This window comes from Paramormyrops kingsleyae, chromosome 19 (genome assembly GCF_048594095.1).
Source record: "Paramormyrops kingsleyae isolate MSU_618 chromosome 19, PKINGS_0.4, whole genome shotgun sequence".
NCBI lineage: Eukaryota > Metazoa > Chordata > Actinopteri > Osteoglossiformes > Mormyridae > Paramormyrops > Paramormyrops kingsleyae.
The window spans coordinates 26,425,512-26,451,639 of NC_132815.1; the positions used below are offsets into that span (position 1 = coordinate 26,425,512).

At 41.2% G+C, this 26,128-nt stretch overlaps 1 long non-coding RNA gene across 2 annotated transcripts; it reads right to left on the minus strand.

The window, feature by feature from the left end:
* Nucleotides 1–177: 177 nt before the first annotated feature.
* LOC111859241 (uncharacterized) lies at nucleotides 178–25,268 on the minus strand. Of its 2 annotated transcripts, none has more exons than XR_002841778.2 (4): nucleotides 25,181–25,268; nucleotides 10,002–10,135; nucleotides 611–778; nucleotides 178–546 (listed from the first exon to the last, which is right to left on the minus strand). It is a non-coding gene; the product is annotated as an uncharacterized lncRNA (long non-coding RNA). The 2 variants fall into 2 exon arrangements; XR_002841777.2 differs by lacking the exon at nucleotides 25,181–25,268 and adding an exon at nucleotides 24,629–24,780.
* Between the last annotated feature and the right edge of the window lie 860 nt (nucleotides 25,269–26,128).

The window sequence follows — 26,128 nt, forward strand, 5'->3', positions numbered from 1 at the left end:
ATACGAAAAATATCCCATCCCTACTATTTGTGGCTCTTATGTCTGTCCATGAAGGACTACGGTTTACCCTCATCCCACGGGATACATATTTTCAATTTGCTATTACATCCATCTATCCATCTTCCCACTGCCTATCCAGTACAGGGTTGCAGTGAAGCTGGTGCCTCGCCCAGGCAGCACAGGCAGCTGCTTTTGGCGAGCAGTGACACAAATGGGCTCCTCAGGGCAGGGCTCACCCTGGACAGGGCACCAGTCCAGCACAGGGTAACATTTTTTAACAAGCTGAATGCAGTTTATGAAAATTAACCAAGCTAAGATGCCTTATAAAGAAACAAACACTGGTTAATGTGCAAATAATTTTATAAATAAAAACGCCACACATTTGTTTTGGTTAAGCACTGAAGCATTAAAACAGATAAAAATCAACACAAGGCTAAATAAAAGGCTACGTCTCTGGAAGCATTTTCTCTGTTTCCAAGCTGAACTGCCAATGCTGTGAAGTGATCTGTGAACCAGCAGCTGAGTGAACATCTCCATATACACCACCTGCACAAAGAAGGGGGGCTGTGAGAATCCCGCTGTTTGTGTGTGGGGGCTGAGGGGGCCGTACCTCAGGGCTCGCCAATAGATGTTTGACTAAACCCTCCTTTCAAAGAACTTGACCCGCTGACTCCTGCAGCACAATGCAAAAACTCCCCGGGGATTAGCAACGGCCCTGCGGCGAGCAGGGCCACACGGGCGAAAGAATGGATCTTCGCACCATCTCGATGATGCAGCCCTGTGGAGGGACGGGGGAGTGGGAATTAAGACACGAGAAAGCAGAAGAGCATAAATATGATGGACATCCCACTCATTTAGCTATCTGAAATCTGAATTGAAATGAATTTTACGTGGATGACTTGAATAATCTATCTAAATTGCTCCTCAACTTGTTTCCTTCTTTGACTCCATGTTATTGAATCCCTGTTAATATTAAAGTAGCTCTTTCTGCTTGACTTCACCCACACCATTCAAGAGCATCATCCAATCACGCTGGTCTACATGCATGTATTTTTGCTTCTTTTTTTAATCTTAGAGAGGTAACTGATGTATCTGCTTAGCACAGCAGGAAACATAAACCAGTATTTATGTTTCCTGCTGTGATTGTCATGTGCTGGTCATGCATTTCCACGCAGGTGTCTATCAGCATGCAGCCAGCGACTCACAGGGTTCACACGCGCAAACTCATCCGTTCAGCTTAAGGATATACTTTACAGATCAGCCGCAATAGACTTGTTTATACAGTACTGCACAAAGGTCGTATCTGTTTTCTGATAACTTTGCTTTGTGAAATATCTGACTGTGTATGCCAGATTTGAACCTTGCACATCTGCGCTTGCACAATATCACACTTCATGACATTTATGAGTTCTCGATTAACAAGTGATAATCTGGAACAAATTAGCTCAGAAATTGGAGAACAACCTGTATATGTAAATGATCAGTAACTCTATATTATAAAGTACAGCAAAAGTAAAAAGTAGCAAGAATTCCTTTTGTTCTTCAAAACGTTACTGATATCTTACTAGATGGCTAGATGAACATCGCTTCAGCTCTCCTCAGGGGCACCTCAACCATTCCATGTATCCATTACATTCCACCACCAGATCACTTAATTAACGTATTCAGTTAAATCATTTTGTAAGGTATTGATTAGCCAAATATAGTTTGCTACTGCTTGAATCAACAAATAAATGACTATATCAGATGGTTACTGCAAATACGTTTGGGGGGGTTGTGGTAATTGGTAAGCTGACACTCTTTGGAAAATGTCATAGTTTCACACCAACATGAAGATCATTTGAACATAATCTGCTTTGACTGCCTAAGACTTTTACACATTACTGTAGAGGAGCTTAATGAGCGTAGTAATACTTCTGAAGATAGTCCATCCAGCGTGTACTGGCTGTCCTATAAGAAAGCGCACCATTAATAAGCGCTGATGAATGGCACAAGCTGAAGATGATACATTGTTTTCCATCATGTCATATAGTTTAAACCCCTCCAGTCAACCTTGTTTGGTACGATGGAATTTTGCCTGAGAACCCAAAAGCATGCTGAATATGAACAGAGGATGCTACTCTTCCCCGATAAACAGCCAGAGGGTCGCAGTGCCTCTGAAAGGAGATTTTACACACAAGGTGGGCGTCATGAAGGGTTTTGGCTGCCGCTTCCCCCCTCAGTAGGATGAGCTGTTCACAATCCCTCCAAATCCCAGACCGTCACTGTTCATTTGATACAAATAAGTGCCGTAGATTTCACTGTGTCTGGGAACTGGGCAGACAATCGCCCTTTCAGGGCGACATGAATAATTAGTCTGTCCTATAGTGCAGGAAGTCATTTATCTGGTACAAGGACAGTTGCAGGGCCTGTTTGTTTAGGGAATTTTCTGGTCACTTGAACAGGACATAAGACCACTGTTTCAAACAGGATGTGCTATTGTGGCTGCCACACATGGATGTGAACATGGACAGCAAACTTTACTACCCTCATTAAGCTCCTCTGATGGTCAATGTGATATATTTCTCTGTGCACTTACTGACACTGGACCATAAAATAGCTTTATTCTTTAGATACAAAGCCGACGTTCCAGCTGAATGTAGCATTGTGGTTCTCTCTTGGTGGGGCATGTGGAAGCCCTGAAACAGACTCATTTTGTTAGATTCTCCTTATCTTCTTCAGCAACCATAAACAACTGTTTCCTGCGGATATAGTGCAGACTGACCAGACGGTGGCACTGCAGTAGCTGATTGCAGTTTGTGACAGTTAATATGCTTCTGACCCTTTTCATTGTAATCATAAATGCTATGGGATAATAATGATGATTGAAAAAAAAAAAACAATACAAAAGTATTAATAGGTTTTAGAGCAGGGGTCTCCAACTCCGGTCCTGGAGAGCTACCGTCCAGTAGGTTTTCTATCATACCCGGATTCTGATGAGCCACACCTGTTCTCAGGTAAATACCAGGAACAGGTGTGGCTCATCAGAGGCCAAGTGGGACAGAAAACCTACTGGATAGTAGCTCTCCAGGACCGGAGTTGGAGACCCCTGGTTTAGAGTATTGAAAGGAGGGTAGCACTTTCTAAGGATGCTATGTCTATAAGAATATATGAACACGTAACATTATTACATTCATAAAGCATTATAAACATGACTATAAAAATTCATAAAAAGTAAAAAAACATTATAGCCTTGTTTATTATGCATAATACATGCTTTGTGAAGTGCTCATCTGTATTGCACTATAGATACCTTCAGAATGCAGTACAAAGCATCCTTAATGCTTATACTGACCATTATAATGGTGTCTATACTGCATTATAGAGGACAACTATAATTTGGTAATTAGTGGTCATTGTTGACACACAACAGCACACAGTGCACAACAACGAAATGGGTCCTCTGCATTTAACCCATATGTGACATAGCAGGGAGCAGCTAATTTAGCACCCAGGGAGCAGTACCTTGCTGGTCGGGGATTCGAACCAGCAATCTTTCAACTACAAGTGCGCTTCCCTTACCATTAAGGCTCCACTGCCCCTATAAGTAAAGTGTTACTGAAAAACAGTAATACAGTAAGTATTAAGTAAACAGTGAATAACCCATACCACAGAATTACAAGTGCGTAACATAACTAGCTGTTGAGTGTCATGCCCCGCTCGTCCTACCCTCTCGTCGGCCACGCCCCCTCATCTACCCCATGTGGATTCCCCGTGTTCACCAGCTGTTTCTCGTTGTTGTAATTAGTCCAGTGTATTTAAGTCCACGTCAGAGTATGTTTCCCCAGTCCTGTCATTGACGTTACATGTTTCATGTCCTATATTGGGAGAAGATAAACCCGCATTCCCTGATCTCTCGTCTCGCTGTTCCTGCTTCCACGATCCCGCGCTGTGACATTGAGTTCATATTAAAGTGTCTTAGATGTATAATGAGACTTTGTACAAGTCTAATTTTTATGGCAATTGATACTGTAAATAAATATGCCAGACAGTCAAACTCTTCACTTCGTTGGCTTTATGTAGAGCTGCGAAATAAGTCGAAAATATATAATATTGCAACAGTATTTTTAACTTTTTAAAAATACTACTATTTTTGGACTCATTGTTTATTTTAAATAGACTAAATAGTCATATTTTTCCCAAATTATTTTGCAGCATTTCCAAGTAAATTATTTTTTGGTACTATACTCCTTCGACAGCCTGTGAATCTTGTGTGAAAAATAATTAGAAAGAAAATCTACAAGAAATGTAATTACTGATGTGGTAATGTTATGAATGGTGTTTTAAGTACCTGAGCCTTTAACCAAGCAGCCTGCGGTGAGTAAGAGGTCGCCTCTCGCTGTCCGTGGCTGCCGCTCACCCTTGCACACTTAGGGTACCTTCACTGAAAAAGCAGAGGTCATTTACCAGGCCTTAAAATGGCTGTAACATACAGAAACAGCCTTTTGTCCATTCCTTTGCTCAAGATGTGAAGTAAAAGCGAGAAAAGATCGTTTGTCTACTGACGCTGAATAGCCAAGGTTGGTTAACCAGTCTGTAAAGGAAGCTCAGCTGAAGGAACGTTTAATTCAGCTCATTTCTCATTCATTAGTTTTCTCCTTATTTGTTTAGTTATCAGGCCCTTTGTCTCCTCCCACAGTGTGTGCCTCACTGGTTTTTTTTTTTTGTTTCTTTCAGCACTATACCCCATCTCTTCACAAAGCCAGCTTTAATTGGGGTTGGGCCTCAGTGGGTTTACTTGCCGCTCACATGCACATGCTACCTTTATATCGCTTAATTGAATCATTCTAGGTGTTTGCTGCTTGTTGAGATTGGCTTTGGCTTTGGGAATGTCATATAGCCTGGGAATGTGATCTGCAGAGCACTTTTCTCCAGGACATCACTAAACGAAGAAAAATATCTACTGCAGGAGTAAAAGTCTCTATGACTGCTCTTCAGTGTTGTTTATTTTTGCTATCATGGTCATTTCTTAAAATGTTTTATTCCTCAAAAACATCACATTCAGCATTTAATTGAGAATTACCCATTCATTTACAATAATTATTTTTCATGCATTATGATTGATGTACTTAATATTAAACTGTAAAATTAAAAATATGCCAGGCATTGGATAGCAAAACAAATTAAATGGTGAATTGGTACTTATTTTATTTCAGTGGTTTCAACATTTCGTTTTTTGACACAAATGTAACTGTGTATTTGGTCCAAAACTTCTAAATCAGATTTTGAAGCACATTGCGGGTTTCTGTGAAAATATTTTTTTCTACAACATTACGCTGAAATGTTTATTTTTGTTTAAAAAAACAGACAGGTTTCATCATTACACCATTTGCTGGTGATATAATTTTGAACTTTATCCTGGTCTTTCTTATGAAAGCACGTTTCATTTTTAATCTCTATTCTCAAAGCCAATTCTGTTGTGACTATACAGTACATGAAATGACTGACATGCAGGGCAGTAGAGGTCATTAGAGTGGACCAGACCAGTCCCAGTTTACTTCAGTTTCTATCTAAACAGCCTAAATTTGTCTAAATTTGATTACAAGCATAAACGCTGGCAAATATGTGACCCCCACATGCTGGTGCTGTCATTACGCAAAAGATGGTGCAGCCTTGACCCTGACAGGAAATTGGCTTCCTCCAGCCCAACATCTAATTTAGACACATGAAGCGTTTGTGTTCCTCACATCAAGGAATTTGGAGACATTATATTGTTTCCCCAGGGGATTAGACCTCATTTTCACACTCTCCACGTCGACCTATAAGACCACCATGTCTGCATTAGTGTGCACAGACGCAGCTGATTTGGCGAGCGGTGATGCCATTGGGCGGTCCTCCACTGCACGATCGTAGGTCCGATTAGTGAGCCCACGGCTTGCAGAGTGCAAATGATAAGATGGCAGGAGGTGTGAGCTGCCAGCCGCTATCAGCCTCCAGCCGAATGAGAAATCAGCCAACGACTTCATGCTGGGGCTTCCAGACCCACATTCTTCAAAGCTTATCATGGGATTATTTAAATAATCGTTCCTAGAAAAGTTTATCTGGCCTTGCAGGACAGGAAACATTTTCTTCTTCTGTACAAATCATGATTTATTTCCCTTTTTTTAAAGAATACAGAGATAACTGACTAGTAAGTGAAGGTTACACTGCTAATACTTATTCCAAACCCCCACAGCTTTTTCTGATCCCAACCTGGATTAACTTTATCTTTGCTGCTCAGGATTTTTAATAATTCATAATCTCATCACCCCTCTTTGCAGAAAGATTTACTACTGCCAACATGTCCTTGAATGACAATCCTTAAAGACCCCAAATCATTCTTTATGCGATTTTCTGAACCTCCTTTAATCCAACAGGGTCTTTTTGCATTGTAGGTGTAGTAACACCTCACCCAGTTTATTATCTAAACCTTGGGTATAATTTTTTGGAAATATTTTCATTGTGACATTTATTCAATTTCATGTTGCTACTAATTTAACATGACACTGATGCCTTATCAATGAAGCATGCCAAATTGACTGTGTCAAAGGCCATGTTAAACCAAGCATGTTAAATGTCTAATGACTTCAGATCCTGCAAATGACTGACAACGTTGAGAGTCCTGTAACAGAGGCCAACCAACTGAGAGTCTGTCCCCATGGACCCCGTGACAGAGACGGCTGACAGAAGTTCATTAGGTCAGGCAGGAGCTGAGTGAATCTGACCAGCTGTGAGGAGACACAGGCTTCCTTTAAAGGGCCCTCGTCTCTCTTTGCTTACATTGGCACGGATGTGAGTAGCCAATAATGAGATTAGGATGAGCTCCCTGCACTTGGTGCTGTCACCTGTTTTCTGTGTTGATTGAACATCTCTAGTTTTTAAGGAAATGTAAAGCAGGTTTTGTGAAGAGAAGTAGGAGTGCACCAACAAGTCATCTCTGTCTTCGTCCGAAGTATCATGAAAACTTTGGACACTGACCAGCCCTCTTCCAGTGATAGCTTAACCTCCATCAAGCCAAGGGCCAGGGGCAGAACCCACCTTTGGGTCCCAGCTTTCTGCATTTCCGTTGCTAGTTTACCCTCAACTCTAACCAATAAGCTCAGCTGTGACCCAGATTTCCTGTCAAGAATACTCAATGGACTATAATGATGATTTCAGACTTCAGAGCACAGTAATATTCCTAACACCACTTTCTGCCTCAACCTACTGAGTTACTCTCTATACTCAGTTTTGGTGAAGAAGACCTTTACAGTGTAAAAATAGTGCGAGAAGTATGATTCAAAAGGGTTGTGCTTAGTCTCATAATTAGCTATGGGTGTATTTGGGGCTACACATTTGGAACATGCTATAAACCAATCAGTGTCATCTCCCATTCCCTCCAAATTCCTGGTGTGCATGTTATAATTATACCAATATACAGCAGTATAATAAAATTATACATTAAATTATTACTATTATTACAGCAGCACCCCTGACGTTCCCAGACCTACCACAGATAGCTGTGGAGGATCGAACGGGCCGGGCGTGACAGAACCGCCCCCCCCAAAAGCAAGAATTGAGAAATTAAGAAATTAATGTATGCATTTTAAATAAGAAATGAAGTCTTAATGATGACCTAAATAAAACTAACTGTAACTCATTAGTAATGAATGTGGCGTTACTGACTTCTTCAATGGGAGTTACTAATGATCAAGAACAGTATTATAACGTGAAACACACTGTAACTCATTAGTAATGAATGTGGCATTACTGATTTCTTCAATAGGAGTTACTAAAGATCAAGAACAGTATAAAGTCCCAATGCATACATTAATTTCTTAATGTTTAGAAAAGATCAACAATATGTGGTAGAGCACATCATGTGGCAAAACACGAGTCTCTGATTGACCATCCCTTCAGTTGGACTTCAAAGAACAGTTTAGACCACGCATCACTGGCTTAGGAGACATCTGTTTGTTAACACAGATCTGTGATTGACTGTAAAAGGTCCTGCTTCGATGTTCAAATGCAACCAATTGTGTCTTTTTAGAAAAATTGTTACATTTGTATGGAAGCATTTATATTGACATTTTAAGAAAAATGTCCATGGTTAAAATTATACTGTGACACAAATTTTAGGCCATACTGCCTAGCCCCAACATGGTATCTATGCTCCACATTTTATAGTGTGTTTTGTAGACTCAAACATAGTCTGTTTCTGATCTTGACTTGGTCTTGCCCTGCCTTGGTCTTGGTGTTGTCACGGTCTCAATACACGCTGGTGTCACGCCCACAAGGGCGGGGCCGAGCACCGGTGACCAGTCGACAACCAATAGTGCTACTAGCGCTACTATTTGAACCGACTTTTCGTAGAAGCCGGTGCAAAGTATTGTTGCCATTTCCGAATGCGCTTTGCTGAGCAATTTCTTTGTCTCCTGTCTCCCCGGTTTGTCCTGCCTGCTGTCTCCTGCCTGCCCGTCCTGCCCATCCTGCCTCGCTTCCTCGCCGGTCCCTTTCCTCCCTTCCCATAGGAACTCATCATCAGTCTTTGTAGGATTGATCTCTCCGGTTCTCGACCTACACCTGTGACTTGACCTCGATTTCGGATTCCCCTCCTGGTTTTGTTTGCACCCGATCTTCTAAATAAACCTGCTTGCCTCCGCATTCCGGGGTCCGCCTCCTCCATTCTCACTGGGCATTACATCTGGCCTTGGTAATGACTCGGTCTCAGTTTAGGATATCTTGACTACATCACTACAGTGAAGTACTGAGTCACTGACTTTATAGCAGGTTTTTGCTTGTCAATAATGCAACCACTTTCCGTTGCCTCAAGGTAGCAATGCACTTACAATGCATCTGACTCCACCTCATTTTAAGACCGACATGCTCATGGGCGCTCAGATGCACGCAGATACAATTGCTATTTAAATGATGTAGGTGCTAGATGGGAAAATGACAACTGCGTGGAGCATATGCTAGCAAAGACACCCACATTGCACCTAGCGCCACTTTGCATGGCGTGTATGATGGGGCCTCAAAAATTTGCCTCAAAAGATTATTGTTGTTTAATGTTGGTGGACTTGAGTTTTAGATATTCTATTCTGTTAGTAGAGCATATTTATTAATTGCATACTGACAGCTTATGTTTCCATTTTTAGGTTATTACATTACTAACTAGTCCACTCATCCATCCATCCACTTCCTGTCATGGCGATAGGAGGGACATCCCAGATGCAGGCAGACGGTAAACCAGAAGGGTTTATTAACACCATCAGAGAAGTAAAGAGAAACAAAAGGACTCTGAGGGGTCAAAAATAGGAGACTGAAAAGAACAGTAGGGGAGACTACAATTACTTACTACAATTAGTGAGGTACACAATAGTGAGGCAAAGGAAAACACTAACTAGTTACAGGGCAACCCTGACTACTACTACGACTAATACAGGTATTGACAATGACCAGAGCAGGAATCAGAACACAAGCGGGTACTAATATACAGGGATTGACCAGGACCAGTCAAGAAACAGGTGTGAATTTTTAGTGACCCGAGAGGGAGAAGACGGGATGGCTAGAAGCGACCTCTGCTGGCCAAACAGGAACATGACAGCCCAGGATCATGCCACTTCCCATTTTTTCAGGGTCCCAGAGCTATCCAGGATAGAACCAATCACACACAGTTTACAGATGCCATGTCACATGTCACCGAACCAAATGTTTTCAGACAGTAAAAGGGAAGAAGCACAAACACGGGGAAAACATTCAGACAAAAATGGAGCTTGGGGTAGGAATCAAACCCACATCCCTTGAGGTATGGGGCTTGAGTGATACTCCTCTGAACTAGAACATCACATCTCTACTAAATAATAAATGTATTTTATGTTGGATCAAATGAGAAACTTCACAGAAATAAAATGAAGTTCATCTTTCCCATAACAAACAAGTCTGTCTGATAATGTTGTAAATTTTGTCTGAAGGGCTGTTTATTACATTCCTGTATCACTCACCCTATTGAAAGGCAGCTATCAGGCTGACATCCCTCATTCAGAGCATCTGGGCTGGCACAGCGTGACCGTGAACATGACAATGACGTGTTTCGGCCAGGAAATGCTGAACAATGCCACTCATTCTGCATCCAAGTCTGATGACAAAGAAACAGTGACATTTCACCTTTATATATAATTTCAGTACAATTTCACATGTACACATGATTTCAATGCAGTTTGACTTTCATGCATGTACTACGCAGTACATTTTAATATTGACCCCAAATAAAATATAGCTTATATTATATTGACAAAAATATACTTATACTTTAACACTTATAATTCCATTTATATGGTAGCACCAGAGCTGCCAACTGAAAGCTGTGATGATGTCACCACTAACCCATCATGCAAAGCAGCACCCTCTTGTTTTCAATGTGAATAGTTTCCCACCATAAAAGAGTTTATCTACATTAGCCTCCTGAGACCCAATGAAAAAAGTGTCCTTCAATTATAGGTTATTTGTCTTTGGAGGAAATAAGACATCTTACAATTAAGATTTCTTCACATTTATTTTTATTTTTATTTTTTTAATTATACAAACGAGAGGAGGCCATTCGGCCCATCGAGCTCGCTTGGGGAGAACTTAACTAATAGCTCAGAGTTGTTAATATCTTATATAGCTCTGATTTAAAGCACCCAAGGATTCAGCTTGCACTATGTTATCAGGAAGACTATTCCATACTCTGACTAAACGCTGTGTAAAGAAGTGCTTCCTTAAATCCAGTTTGAAATGTTCTTCCGCTAATTTCCACCTATGGCCACGAGTTCTTGTATTTGAACTAATGCTGAAGTAACTATTTGGTTGAACAGCATCCAAACCTGTTAGAATCTTATAGACCTGGACCATGTCCCCCCTCAGTCTCCTTTGCTTGAGGCTGAACAGATTTAGCTCAACTAACCTTTCCTCGTATGACATTCCTCTAAGACCAGGAATCATTCTTGTGGCCCTACACTGCACCTTTTCTAAGGCCGCAATGTCCTTTTTAAGATATGGTGACCAAACCTGCACACAATATTCTAGGTGATGTCTCACCAAGGAATTGTATAATCACAGCATAATTTCACATCATGTCCTCTTTAGTGTACAACAGGAATAAATATGTTTCCTTACATCAGTGAAAAGATAGATGCCAAAACAACATGTCCACTACAATGGACATAAATGAATGGGTGGGGTCTCAGGAGGTTAGAATAGGGTAGAGGCAGAGTTTGCAGCTTATACAGATCAATGTGGCCAAGTTCAAATAAGGGACAAAATATACAGCCTCAACCTGTGTCTGCATCTACATTTTTGGTTTTGGCCACCTGATTCTAAAGTATATATTGACATATTGAATACTATCTTAGTAAGCATGGAGAATGAATGAATGATTGAATGAATGTAATGATGGGAATAACAGCTCTTTGAAGGGAGCCAGATCTTATGGCTCCATTCCTTTTCATCGTTCTTTTGTCTTTTTTTTTAGGGGATGAGGGTTACTAGGTTTATCTGTGAAATAATCACTAAGATGATGATTGGATAAGATTTGGATCAGATTTAGACTTAGACCCCGCACCAATTTAATTTAATTTCGCACTAAATTACCCAATGTGAATGATTTACATTGTAAACATTATACAAGGTGACGCCACTCTGCTTTGTCAGTGAATTTACCCTCTGTATGAAACGTGTTACGTAAATAAAGTTGCCTTGCCTTGAATGCAATTCATGCAACACTTAATATTAACAAACATTTTATTGGCACAATAAAAAACGAGTATAATTAAGTTTTGTGCAAAACAAATTTGTGTGTGATTGCCCTGAACAGTGTGTTTACGAACACTAACTGAAAAATCCTGCTCATTCTGCCTTTAAGTAACGCGACAATGTCTACCTCTTGTGACTAGCTGGTTCACACTGTTCCTGTAAAGGACAGCGGTGTGGATTTTTGAGCAGGCAGTGAAATTTGGGCCCAACCATAAAAAGAATGGCTCTCAAGTACGACATGGATCCCTTCATTCATACCGCAGAGCCGTTAAAAAAAATTATATTGTTCATAGACGCTGCATGACTAAATGAATGTATTTTGACATAATATAAGATATTATTCTGCAGAGAACAGCGGTTATAGAATGCTTCCCATAATCTTCTCATTTCCAAATGATAAAGAATGAAAAGGAGGGAAGCAGGGGTTTGACCAAAAGGCTCTGTGGTCTGAGCCTGAAAGACAGGGACACACAAAAGACTATGGGATACCAGTCAGATGCATTAAGACGTTAACATCATTCTGAAGATGCACCTGAAACACCCAGATAGACAAACACACCCATTGACAGAAGTCCAAAAGGAGCACAGCTAAACAGACACTGCATCATAAGCCCAGCTGGAGTGCCGTCACATACGACAATCCTCTAACAAGACTGACAACCAGCAAAAGGCAGTAAATGTGAGCTGAGGACTGTTTCAAATCAATACCAAGTCCGCAAAAGGCAGCGTGAGGTTTCTGAATGAACTGGCCCTTATTCTTTGCAGCCAACAGTCGGTTGCTTCTTGTTGAAGACCCCGATGACAGTGGGTTCACTGTCCCCCAGTCTGTCACATCGCTCCATCGTGACTGCGACCCAGCACGCCCGCATCTCCACCCATGCAGGCACATTACTCCTCCTGTTGTTCCACAAAAGGACTCTTAAAAGGCTTTTATCCTGCTCCTGATTAATGACCCCAGTGTCCGACACGTCTCATCCCAATATTTTTGCTGTTTCAACAGTTGCCAGCTGTTCTGTGTTTCTGGAAAAACATCAGCATCTGCTAGGATGTGAATATGTGAATATATTCTTTACAGTTCTAGAGTTTTTTATTTCATGGAAAAAAACAAAACCATAATAACAGTGGGATGGTAATGATGGAAACACAGTCAGATTTCAGGCTGCTCTCTAATGGTGCTGGGGATCTGTTCTCCAGATAGCTCCTCTATTATGGGCGACAAAAACTCTGCTTTTTCCCTCCAGTCTGCTTGCCCGTTATGCTGGGAATGGAAGCGAGGCCCCATTGGGGTGTCCTGCTTGGGGTCACCATCTAACGACACACGCAACCTTAACGAGGGACAACAAAGCAAGCCGAGCATACGAGGTGCCTGCCCCCCATCTCGCACTGGCGCGTTCTGATTAGGCTTGTGATGAAAACACAGCAGCAGGGGGTCTGCACAGCGTGAATGGGGCCTTTACATGTAGACATCCGGGGGCAGCCACCGGCTGGCCAGCCTAGCGCCAGCCGATGTAGCAGGCGGCTTCTACACAATTAGACATTTCCTGAGGCTAATTACCAGGCACACAGCCGCTGTCCTGGTGTGTATAACTCGGGAAAGTCATAGAACTTCCTTAACTTACAGAATTTTAGCTCACTGAGGCAAGTGAACCAGCATTTCTTTACTTTTCTCCTTATAATTCTAGCGTATTTAGCATTAGCATTAGCAAGTGTGGCAAGGTACCTCGCATCTCCTGAGTTCAAATCCCGTCAACCTCTGGTCCGTAGTGTTTGCATGTTCTCTCCATGTTGCATAGGTTTTCTCTGAGTACTCAAGTTTTCAGTTCAAAGACATGCTGTTAGGCTAATTGTTGCCTCTAAATTGTTCATAGAGTGTGATTGTGTGTGTGAGTTGGGGGTGTGTACGCACCCGGTGACATACTGGCACACTGTCCAGGGTGTTCTTCAGCCTTATGCCCTATGCTGCTGAGGCAGACGCTCTCCCACAATCCTCACCAGGATAAATGGTTAGAAGGTTGAAGGATTAGCATTAACAAAATCTTCAACAAAGTTATTTTTGCATTGTGGCAAATGACATAAAATGTTTGCCTTAGATAGAGGCCTTGCATCACCCATGTTAGTAATCACCTCCCTCGGATCTTCTGGAAAAGAAGCCTTCCAAAGTTCAAGAGTATCTGAAAAACATTCATGGCAGCCTCAAAACCCTTCTTTGAAGAAGACTTAAAGACAGGCTGAGGCCTCTGCATTAACCCGAGCTACTTCAACCAAGCTGGGGTCCAACCTATGACCAGCCAGGGATTTCAAGCTAAATTACTTTGCAGAATGAAGGCAAAGTGTTGTTAGTGATGTAATGAGCACATCCTCTTCTAGAGTTGAGCATATTGATATTTCTTGGAAGCTCTGGTGAGAGTCTTTTCCTAGAAGTCACCTCATTTCAAAACCTGGTCATTATATGTCACATATTTCTCAGTTCCTCCCACGACTTAGTCTCTCTATTCTATTGGCTTATGTATGGTCATTATCCCTGTTATTAAAGAATCTCATGTGTTTCTTTCTCTAGAATAGGTTACCATCTGTCCATCTATCTTCCAACCAGGATCACAAGTGGACCTGTCCCAGGCTGCATACAGCACAAGGCTGGGGTACATTCTGGCACATACACACACACACACACATAATGGAGATCCTAGAGACACCAATCAGCCTAAATGTGTCTTTGGACTGTTGAAGCAATGGTGGAGCAGAGGCAGGATTCAATCCAAACTACTAGGGAGCAGGGAGGCCACAATGCTATCCACTGAGCCAGCAAGCCACACTGCCGATAACTATAAAAAAAACTATAAAAACTCAGGAGTGAATTGAAAACTACTCTAAATCCATCCAGCCATCCACTTTTTGAAACTGCTTATTCTTTTCAGGGTCGTGGGGGGTCTGAAGCCTATCCAGGGTGGGGAACCAACCCATCGCAGAGCATCCTCTAAATTATTTAGCTTAATGATTTCATTCCCAGAGGAAAGGAAACTTCACAATAAGACCTCTTTGTCCAGTCTATTTCTCTGAGCTCATTTTATCATGAATATGAGATTTTGACCATTTTCTCATACTTCTCAAATTCAACTCCTGAGAAATAGCATTTGTTTGACGTCAGCCCAATTCCAATTAAAGATTGTATAATACTGTTTTTTCTTCTCCTTGTACCGATCTTTATTTGTCTGAAATAATTAGCTCCTGAAAAAACAGTAAGATCCAAAAGAAAACTTGATTGGATTTTGAATGAACCTGCACAATATCAGTAAATTTGTCTCAATGATCAAATTAAGCTCCGTGTATGTTTTCTGTTCTCTAACTCTGAGAAGCCTATGAGCACAGAAAAATAAGTCCTTATGTTGTTGTCAAACTAGACAGGATCATTTCTTTTAGACTGATTTATTGTTTAGTGTCTCATTTCTCCTGGGGGAGGGGGGGGGGGTCTGGTAGTTGAACCAAGTCAGAATTCAGTAATTTCCAAATAAGTCGATGGTTTATTTTGATGTGACAAAGGAAAGATTGTTGTGAGCAGAAACAGTTTCCTCTGGCATTGTAATACAAGCTATCAGTTATCCTGGATGGCAACATAAATGTCCCAGCTAATTATGCAGGACCTGTTACCACTGTGGCCATGTCATCACAGAGCATATGTGCAAACACTCCATCGCATTTTCATGTGGACATCTTACACAGTTATAGAAGAGACTGAGTTTTATCCCCAAAATGCCAGCCCAGTTAACCCGAGCCCTGTCCTGCCTGCTGAGGCGTGTGACTCCACTTGAGGGGGATGTTGTTCTGTCTTTTCCTGATGCAAGATGCTCCAGTTTGAACAGAGCCCTAAGCCCTTTTACAAACAGCCTGCTGGGGGCAACGTGTTTGCATTGCAGTCCATTATCAGTTGTGCATCACTATTTGGAGTAGCACTAAAGTAGTGTCTGTCTGTGTTTACATAAATCACATCACGTGGTGTGTCTGTGCGCTCTGAACGTCAGTGCGAAATAAGAGCCTTCTCTCCTTCTCTGGTTGGACCATAAAGAATCCTGTCGATTTTCCATTCACCTCTCCATCTTTCCACATGTGAAACTCGGTTAAAGTTGTTCATTGGCTGGTGGAAAAGTGTAAATACCAAAATATAATGTTATATCAGTCATGCTTTGAGCTGATGGAACATCATGATATACCATTTTAATTGTTTGATGTTTCATATAATTCATAATTAAAAATGGTATGTTTACTGTATGCTAATATATGCTATTGTATGCCTAAACACTCTGACCTACACAATCAGAAAAAAGGGTACAGTCCAATGTTAATGTACCCCCAACAGTACAAAAAATGTCCCTCATGATCCATTTCTATACCTTAAGAGGTACATTTACCTACAGCTAGGATGCAATTGGCAGACCCTTGAGGGTACAGCCCCAGTAACAAGTAATTGTACCCTCAAATCTACAAATTGGTTCTTTTTTCTGAAAGTGCATTTAACTTCATTATTTTCCAAAGACATCCTAACTAATACAGGAATATGCTAAATCTAATTCTATTGGTGCGTCATCTCCAGGAGATCCTGAAAATGCCATACTAAATGCTGATACTGGACTTGCAACAGGTACTCTAAAGAGATCTAAAGATTATCCAGCAGAGGGCAGCCTAAACTAAGCTTAGAGGCCTGATTCTGCAGCACACCAACAAAGGGAGGCTGTGCAATGTGGCAAACAGAATTAAGTCATCATAAAAAGTCTTTATAAATGTGGTTTTATAACGTGATTTTCTTTAATTTTGTAGTGATTTCTTGTACTTCTTGTTATGGTGCACAGCTGGGTGCATTATGGCTTAGCTATTACAACTATCCTTACACTGTGGGCTAGTATTACACTGCAATATGCCATCCATCCATCTTTCAACCACTTATCCAGTACTGGCTCACAGGGGGGTCTGCAGCCTTTCCCAGGAAGCGCAGGAATAAGGTAATGGGGACCACGCTGGAGGGAATGCCAGTCCATCGCAGGGCACACGCTGAATCACGCACTATGGGCCATTCAGAGACACTGATTCACCTGACTGCATGTCTGTTAGACTGTGGGAGGAAGCCTGAGCAGGCATAGAAACACGAGGGGAGCGTGCAACTGACTGGGGCTGTGAAGATCTAGTGCCACCAAGTGTGTCACTGTGTCGTCCTACTTTGTGCCAAGAAATAGGAAAACAGTATATAATAATGATCAGTGTAGCCAAAAATTATTTGTACATTGTGAAAAAATTGTTAATGATGTTTTTCTTGTTTCTTTACATAGCACACACATAATTGTAACTGTACACACACATACACACACACATAATTGTAATTTTGGTTCTTCAATATCCTCAATATCATTTCCATTTTTGACCATTTTTTCACAGTATACAAATACAGTTTGGCTACACTGTAGGCCTATATCCTAAGTGTATGCTATATTTTCTGTACAAACACAGGCAAATACAACACAATTTTCACTCACAGAACAGGCATCTTCTCATAGCACATGAAAAAAATCAATGTAGTGAATTTGCTTTATGCTGCTGCCATAATAACTGCCATTAAACTTTCACTAAGATTTAAGAAGCTCATAAGAATACTAGAAGAGGCTCAGCCATGTGATAAGATGTGATGTGTTCTGCAAAATGCTGAATGTTTTGCTTGTAACTTACATTGCATTTATCATCAGCCAGTGTAGCAACCAATAATGTAATAACTGTCAATAATGCAATAATTTTTCCATTCTAAATGTAATAACTGCCAGTAACATACAGTTTTCTGAACCAATAATGCAATAACTTTTTACCGATAATGTAATAAGCTTTCCAAAGGGTGGGACTGGACCATGTATTTGCCTGGGGGATCACCGACCGGGATGCCGAGGAGTTTCGCCATGTAGTGGGTGCAGCAACATGCTGCATCAGCGCATACTCCCCTACCTGACCTGACCTGACCTGAGTTATCACATTATTATTAGTTCAGAACACTTAATGTTATTGGAAGTTATTACATTTAGAATGGAAAAATTATTACATTATTGGTTGTCAGTTATTACAGTATCAAGTTATTACATATAAGAATTGAGTAATTTATTAAACTATTGACGTTATTTCATTATAGGTTGTTATTACATAATTGCCTGCTACAGACATACAATTGAGAATGCTGGGTTCAGGCAATCCCTGGAGCAACTGGGAGTTAAGGGCCTTGCTCAAAGGCTCAATAGTGACCTTCAAATCACAGCACACTGTCCTGATCTGCTGAGCTGCACACTGCTAACTTTGGATTCTGTTATCACCGGGTTGCCCTGGCAAACAACGCGTATTATACAGTACATATAAATCAATGGATGTATGAATCATCCTCAACAGCAAGTGAGTAATAAAAACCAGATTGAGGTAAAGATCAGAAGTGGTGCTCTAGAACAGACACTGGTCAAAGAGGTGCCAGGGATCATAGCATCAACCAAAACCCCAGAGGGCTGTTGAAGGTAAACTGGGCCTACAGGCTCCAGAAGGTCTCACTGTGTTTGCCATCACACCCACACAACAGGCTGGGCATTAAGTGAAGTCTTAATTTTAACTTTCAATATAAAGAGCCCAACATGTCATTGTACGTTAACGTGAACCACGAGCAGAATTTTTGACACATAAGCTTCATCTCAGGGTACTGTTTCATTCTCCCATTTTGAAAGTATATTCAATTCATCAAATTTTTGAAGAAAAATAAAACCTCCACCCAGATGAAAACATACCCATTAAAGCTAGTAAATGATTTCCCCCCATATCTGTTACTCATAATATAATTTCCATTAGCCTTCAGAACAGTTGAGGCATGGTATTTAATTGAATATAGCTTTTCAAAGACAGCCAATCCAGGCAATTTAGGGCATAGCTCCCTTGAAGCTAGTGCAAGGTTACTAATGCTTTTAACTACAGCCTGCAGACCACAGACTGTTAATTAGCAAATTTCGAGTCGGCACCAAGTAGATTTGCCACACACCAGTCATCCTCAAATCCTGGAAGACCTGGAGCCCCCATGAGATGAGGGCCAGAAGAACTAGCGGGTTATATAATCACTCGTTATTAGGCATGTGAGCAGGAAAGGTGCAGAACGGCAGAGTGCCGCAGGCTTATTAACCGGCTGGGCTTGTGGGCTCCCGGATGCCGGGGTTTCGGCACAGATGCAGGGCAGGGGGGCAGACATACCCCACCAGGCCGACCCATTACTGATACCATGAAATAACTCCACAGTTACCCACATATTCCAAAGACACTCCCATGACATAGAGCCCTGCGTCTGGTGAGTAAGGCTAAGACCCATCGCCAATCACACAGCAGAGTTCAGGCAGACAGTTACTGCTTTTCATCTTATTTGTTCATAATAGGCTTAATGTTTACAAGCAGCAGAGAGAACAGGAAGAATGTATTACTCACAATATCATTTGCTGGCTGATATATTATCCCAGCTTAGTTTTGTTTGATTCCAAACTTTTTGATCTATCCATATTTCAACCACTTATCCAGAACTGAATTGCAGTGATATCAGTCAATGGCAGGGCACATACACACAATCATACAGTGATGGTAACTTAGAGACATTAATCGGGCTAACTGTGTGTCTTTGGACTGTGGAAGGAGACTAGCACAACAAAAGAATGTGCAAATGACACACAAATACAGCAGAGGAATCACTGGTGTTTAAGCTCATGTTAAGAACTCTGGCACCCTTTTACTGAAAGCTGTCATACACAGTATAACGCACTATAGATACCTTTTTAATGCATTATAATGGTCAGTATAATAATACAGCTTTACATTTTCTTCTATTGGCAGTCATGAGGCATTATAATGTTGATTATAATACTTCATAAGTTCCAATGAAGCTCTCATGTATAATGCACTATAGATACCTTCATAATGAATATTAATGGTTGGTATAAGACTTAAGGATAATTTGTACCTCATTATGAAGGTATCTATAGTGCAATACAGATGAGAGCTTCATAAGGCATTCATAATGCAACAATTTTATTACGATCGTTGATTGTTTCATTTTTTATTTTGTACACTTATTTGGAAGTATAATACGACTTCAGTGTTTCTGCCAGGATATTCCGTAACTTCCTTACAGAAGGATAGCAAGTTTGAAGTAAGGCTGCTACAGACTTTATGCCTAATACTGTTGTTTTTAGAACAAATCATTCCACAGTGTATGTGTGTGTGCGTTTAAAGGTGCCACAGAAATAAGTACTCCAGCAGTCCCCTTCCTATTCACATTAATCAAGGATGGCTTCCCGAGAATTATCATAATTATTCTTCTACCTTGTGTGATGGACAAAGTAAAAAATAAGTGACCCTACACACAAAAACATGCACAGATCACATACATGTGACGCACATAAGCAGACAGGGAGACCTGTCAGGTATCTGTTACCAGACACAAAGTCAGGCAGATTTAAAAGTTGAAATCAATCAAAAGCTGCATGTAGCCTCAGTCGTGTTTCAATCAGACTTGAATGGCTTCCTCACTTTCTCCAGATAGAAACTGTATTGCAAGTTTGATTTAAGATCTAACACACACTAATGATACTGAGAGGAAGCCACATTCAAATCTCTTTAATCGCCTTTCACTCGCTAATTTCAGCTGTAAGCCACATCTCCAGCAGTGATCATAAGAACAGGGCTGTCAGGCAGTTTTCCATCCGGGTCCCACCTGATTCCCACCTTCTTCAAGGTCAAGAGCATAATGTGTGCCCATCAAGGGTCTAAATTAGCTCACACCCCATTAACATGCCGCAGTTGGGCTCTCCAGCAGGTCCAACACTCAGCACCTCTCTCAGCCACATGGGAACAGCCCTCTTAGGCTCACCTGATCTTCCTGGGGCACCTGGGAGGAGGGCTCAGGCAAACATTTTCTCCATAGATTGTATATTCATCACTGAGAGTGGCTTCATACTCTCCTTGCTTCAAAGTTGAACAGATGGGTGACATCACGGTGGGTGGGGGTTCACTGCCACACTCTCCACAGCAGCAAGGAGCCACACAGTACTGGTATAACCCCTAGTGCTGATAGTTGGCATATACCGTCTTTTTGATTGTGACCTGATAATAAAGGCAGTACCCCTACCCCCAACCATTCGAGTCTCCCTTGCCCAGTAAGAACCACTGGAACCACCATTATCATGCCTCACCTGCCATTATGCATGAGATCTACTGCATCGGGGTGATTGGGGTGATTTCATAGTAATCATGTATTATGTAACGCTGGCTGTCCTGTTTTACTGTCATTTAAAAGGACATTTGGCTGCATAAGTGGACCCACTCAGGCACACAAAAATACATTTATCATGGTGTTTTTTTTTCATTTTAGGACAGAGTAATAAATGAAAAACCCTACATTTGAATGGCTTAATTAGATCCCTCGGGTGTACTGACACATCCTCTTTTTTAATATAATCTATCATTTTTATAGTGATATCTACACAATTATTAATGTGAGGAGCAACATGATATAACAAAGAAAAATTAACAAAAAATGTACCAAACCTGAGTGGAAAATTGGATGATATTTGATTAAATGACTCATAGGTGTCAGACAATGTTAGTTTTTCTGCCAGAAACAGTGGAATAATCTGGTGTTTGTTGATAAGGTTTATGTGATTCTGTGTTGTGTGTAGTTTCCAAAATAGGAACGTTAAGTTCAGCTATCCCTATAAATACTCATTTGCTTAACCTCTTTGCTCTTATCCCTCATCTCCTCTATCCCTCACACTCCCTTTTTCTTGAAGCCTCTAACTAAACCAAAGTTAGCACATGTGGAATCCACATTCTGAGGTCTGCATCTGAAGTTTGACAAGACTAACCCTCCCCCAACCCACCGCCCCCCACCAGAGAAGGGGAGTGTCTTTGTTTTTCCTGGGCTGGGTGACTATCATCCCTGAGGTTCCTCAGACAGCAGAGACCCCATTGTCTGTGAAGGAGGCATCAGCAGTAGCCTGGGGCATATGGTGGAGTGAGTTTGGGGGGGGGGGGGGGGGTGACATCGCGCCTGACATGATTGTGATGTGTACAAGGGGCCTGGTACATCTCACGCCACCCTCAGACTGCAGTGAGGCAGTGTCATGTTCAGAGAGAACAGTACTGGATAGTCATCTGAGAAATACATACATGCATATATACGCTCAAAAACACAAATACACTTCTCCGCTTGGGCAGCAGGCATTGCTGGTCATCCCGTCCCTCCTGTTGTCAGTCTTAGTGTTTTCCCCTGCTTGCTGTCATTCGCATAGCTCAACTTGTTGAGCATGAGGTTGCCTGTGAACCCCTCTGTCTTCTGTTCGAATCCTGCCTCCTCTGTTTTTGTATTTTGTTCCCTAGTGTTTCATTTGTATGAGTTTTCTTGTTCCTGTGTCTTGTGCTTTGTATTTGGTTTTGGTTTCATGTTTTGTGCCCTGTGCTTGTGTTTTTACCTATCTGTTATTTCCCTCGTGTAGATTCTGTTTCTTATGCCTTGTCCACACGTACACAGGTATATTTTAAAATGGTGTTTTTCCTCCTCCGTTTAAAAAAAAAATCCCCGTCCACACAAACATTGTCTTCTAAAATATTTCCGTCCACATGAAACCGCTAAAATGCGCTGTCAAAAGCATGCCAAAACAACAGGCGGCATTATAAGCGTACTGCCATGTTAGCCAATCAGAAGCCTAACCTGTTAAGTCCTGTTAAGTTGAAAACCATGGCGCACATTCTGACACCTGTGTTGATCAATATAATACAAGTGACTCAACATTTATCTGTACACATGTAAGTCCTGTCACCAAGGTTAGCACAAGCACTATTTCGGCTAAGTCTGCCATTGCTCAAACTCGCCTAATGTATACAGCAAACAGCGCGCGCTCTGACGTTAAACGAAGTGGACAACGGCGCACAATCTGACGTTTCGAGCCAAAAACTCTGTTTTCCCTGTCTACATGTCGACGCTGATTGAGTTTAATTATTAGTTTCAGCTGTTGCCTGTTTTTGTGCCTGCCCTTCTGTGTTCACCTGATTGCTCATTGCTCTGCCCTCTCCCGGATTTGTTAATTGTCTGTTTCACTCCTGTTGCGTCGTTACCCGGTTTAGTTTTTGTATTTAAGTTCCTGATCCTGTTCAGTGGCCTGTACTACGAAGTGGGGCTACGGCTAGTAACCCCACTTCGTAGTACAGGCCATTGGAGTCATTGATGTTTCTTTAATGTATGTTTGTTAGATTTATGATGTATGTTCTGCCTGCCTGCCCGCCCCTTGTTTGCCCTGACCCAATTGTAATTAGTCTTTGTTTATTCCAATTTACTTTTGACCCCTTGTTGTCCTTTTGGTTTTTTTGTAGTTTCCCAGTGTTTTGTGTTTTTGTTAAATAAACCCCTTCTGTCCCGTGAGCCACAAGTGGGTCGTCCATCCTCTGTTCCCCGCCTGCACGATGCTACGTCCGGCGTGTGCCCGAGCCGACCCATTTCGTGACAACAACTGACAGACACTGATATCATCCTGAGACCCAAGGAAAAAAGTGTCCTTCAATTGTAGGTTATTTGTCTTTGGAGGAAATAAGACATCTTACAATTTAGATTTTTTCAAATTTATTCTTATTTTAATTTCACAGCATGTCCTCTTTAGTGCACAACAAGAATAAATACGTTTCCCAACATCAGTGAAAAAATAAATGCAAAAATACAATGTCCACTACAATGGACATAAATGAATAGGTCGGGTCTCAGGAGGATATGCGAAGCAGATGATAAACTGACAGAATATCAGAACCACGGGTAGCATAAGCAACATGAAGTTTGTTTTTATGTCGTACATCGTGATTTTTTTTTTTTATTAATCCAAACGCATTGGCTTATATTACAAAGCCAGCAGATGCTTAAAAGCATATACGTATAAGGGCCTGTGTTTTAATCATAAACAAGCAAAGAAATCAATCTCGTCTGGCCTGTCAGAAGAGCTGAATATTCATTTCACCACCTAATTTTACTACATTTATTCTGATTCGCTCCCGATAGCCTCATCAGTCAGAAATCTGAGTCTACTCCATAAGTTAACGATATGAATGTTTCATTTACTGTTCAATTATAAACTATTAATATCGGCATGGATGAATTAACCTCAGTCCAGGTTTTTATTAATCTTTCCTGTGTATATGGGTTTTGCGTATTTATTGCTGGAAACTTTTCCCATCTGACAGGCCAGGTGCCCATGCCCCCCCTTGACGCCGGGCCTGAATGGACACTGTGCTGGAGGTCATGTACACAGGCTAATGTAAGCATATCCCTGTGTGCACGCCAAACCTCGCTTAAAAAGGAGTTCAATTAATCCTCAATTTAACGAGTAACAGAGAAAACGCACTTTTATTATTAGCAGGATTTGTCCTGAACGCCTATTCTAGGAATTTCCATATCAATAGGCAGGTAAAGAGCTTTCATATTCATGCCTCACCAGAGAGACAAGGCTATCACCCTTCCGTCATTTTCTGTTTTTACCCGAGTGCTCTCAATTCAGATCAATTTTGCCCAATTAAACTATTTTGCATGCGGTGAAGTGCGTTTTATTGCAGCCTTACAGTCCATCCTCTCTCAACGAGGCTGCACGAGAACTTCCAAAATGAAACCCTTTGTTTTTCTTTGTAACGTGATTAGGTCTGAATCCCCCCCATTTTGGTAATTTAACTGGAAGTGTTATTTATTCGACTCGCCATCCCCATCGTTTCTCAACCCTTCGTCTTCGTCATCTTCCCCTCACGGTTTGCTTTTTCTGACACTCACTGTCCGGGCTCCTTAAGATGGACGATTCTTGTCATGTTAAGTCGCATCCTTCGTACTCATACAATCTGAAAGGCCACCCTGAATAACTATTCCGTTATAACTGCTTCGTAATAATTAATGTCTTTGTTATGTGTCACATACACCAGTTGGTATCTTTTTTCAATACGGCATCGTTTGAACTGATTAGCACCAACTGTCAGAGTGAACCCAAGCTGTAGTACACAAGCCGGGTATTTAATACTGTAAGGCTGCACAAGAAAGGATGATGCATTTGGCCGATGCTTTTAAAATGATTTGTATTCATTGCTTAAAAGCACTGGGGTAGCTCCTACGAGAGCAAAAATGCAAGGTATAAACAAATAAATTAATAACACGATACATATATTTCCCCGCAAAATGTGATCAAATATAATGAGTTCAAAACTGACCTTGAAGCTGTCTGGGTGGGATTCAAAGGCTCTGAGCCACTGTTGTTACAGCAAAAATTAATATGAAACATTTTTTTCTGGCTAAGTTTCACAATTCTGACCTACTGTACAGTAAATACCTTACATTTCCACCAGACTGCATCTATGGGACCGCAGAGAGGCTAATTCGCTTTAAAACAAATCCAGTAATTAGTATTTAAAAATAACTTTCATTATTAATTTACATTTGAAATAATTCTAACGGGAAACTGAGACACATGAAATACAATTGTTTAACTTAAAATCAGTTATGGTCATCCGCGTATTCATTCACTATTAATAGACATGGTATAATTGAACAGTTGCGTGGGAGTAATTAGAATCTTTTTGAACAGGTCTGCTTTCATCACTCCTAACGTTAACCGAGATGCGACCACGTCACTGAAAACAATGCGTAGTCATTACAGTGATATGTGTTGAGCTTCTTTGACACAGCAAATCAAATAGTAGGCTATATATGTTTAGCATTAAGCAGGAATCGTAGCGATCAGTCCGTGTACCGTGTCCAGCAGCTGCGGTGTAAATGGCTGCGTCAACCCACTAGATAAATGCTCTGATTATGTGCGGTTGAAAAGCCTAGTCGTTATTCTACTAAGATGGCTTTAATTAGGTTTCCCCTAAATTAATCACTGCCCCCTTTCCCCCTCATTCATCTATACTGTCCCTACTGACTTTCGGACTGCTCTCACAACAATAGATCCGCTACAATTAATGTCAATTTAAGGTAATACAAAAGCAGGAAAAACGAGACCACAAGAAACAGCTGCACGGAGGGACACGGAATGCCATTTATTAGCATGCGAAAAGGAAGCAAGCTCACTAACATAAAGGCTGGTTAGTCAGATGGGTGGAAATAAATGATTTAATTGTTGCTCTTTACAACCTGACTGTGACTTTTAGTCACATAATAGACATGGTAACCAGGTAAAGGCTGCCACAGAACAGTTACTGGGTATTGAAGCTGGTTAAAATTACTTTTAACTTTAGACTGACTTCAGATAAACCGTACCAGCAGTACCAGCAGACAGGGTTT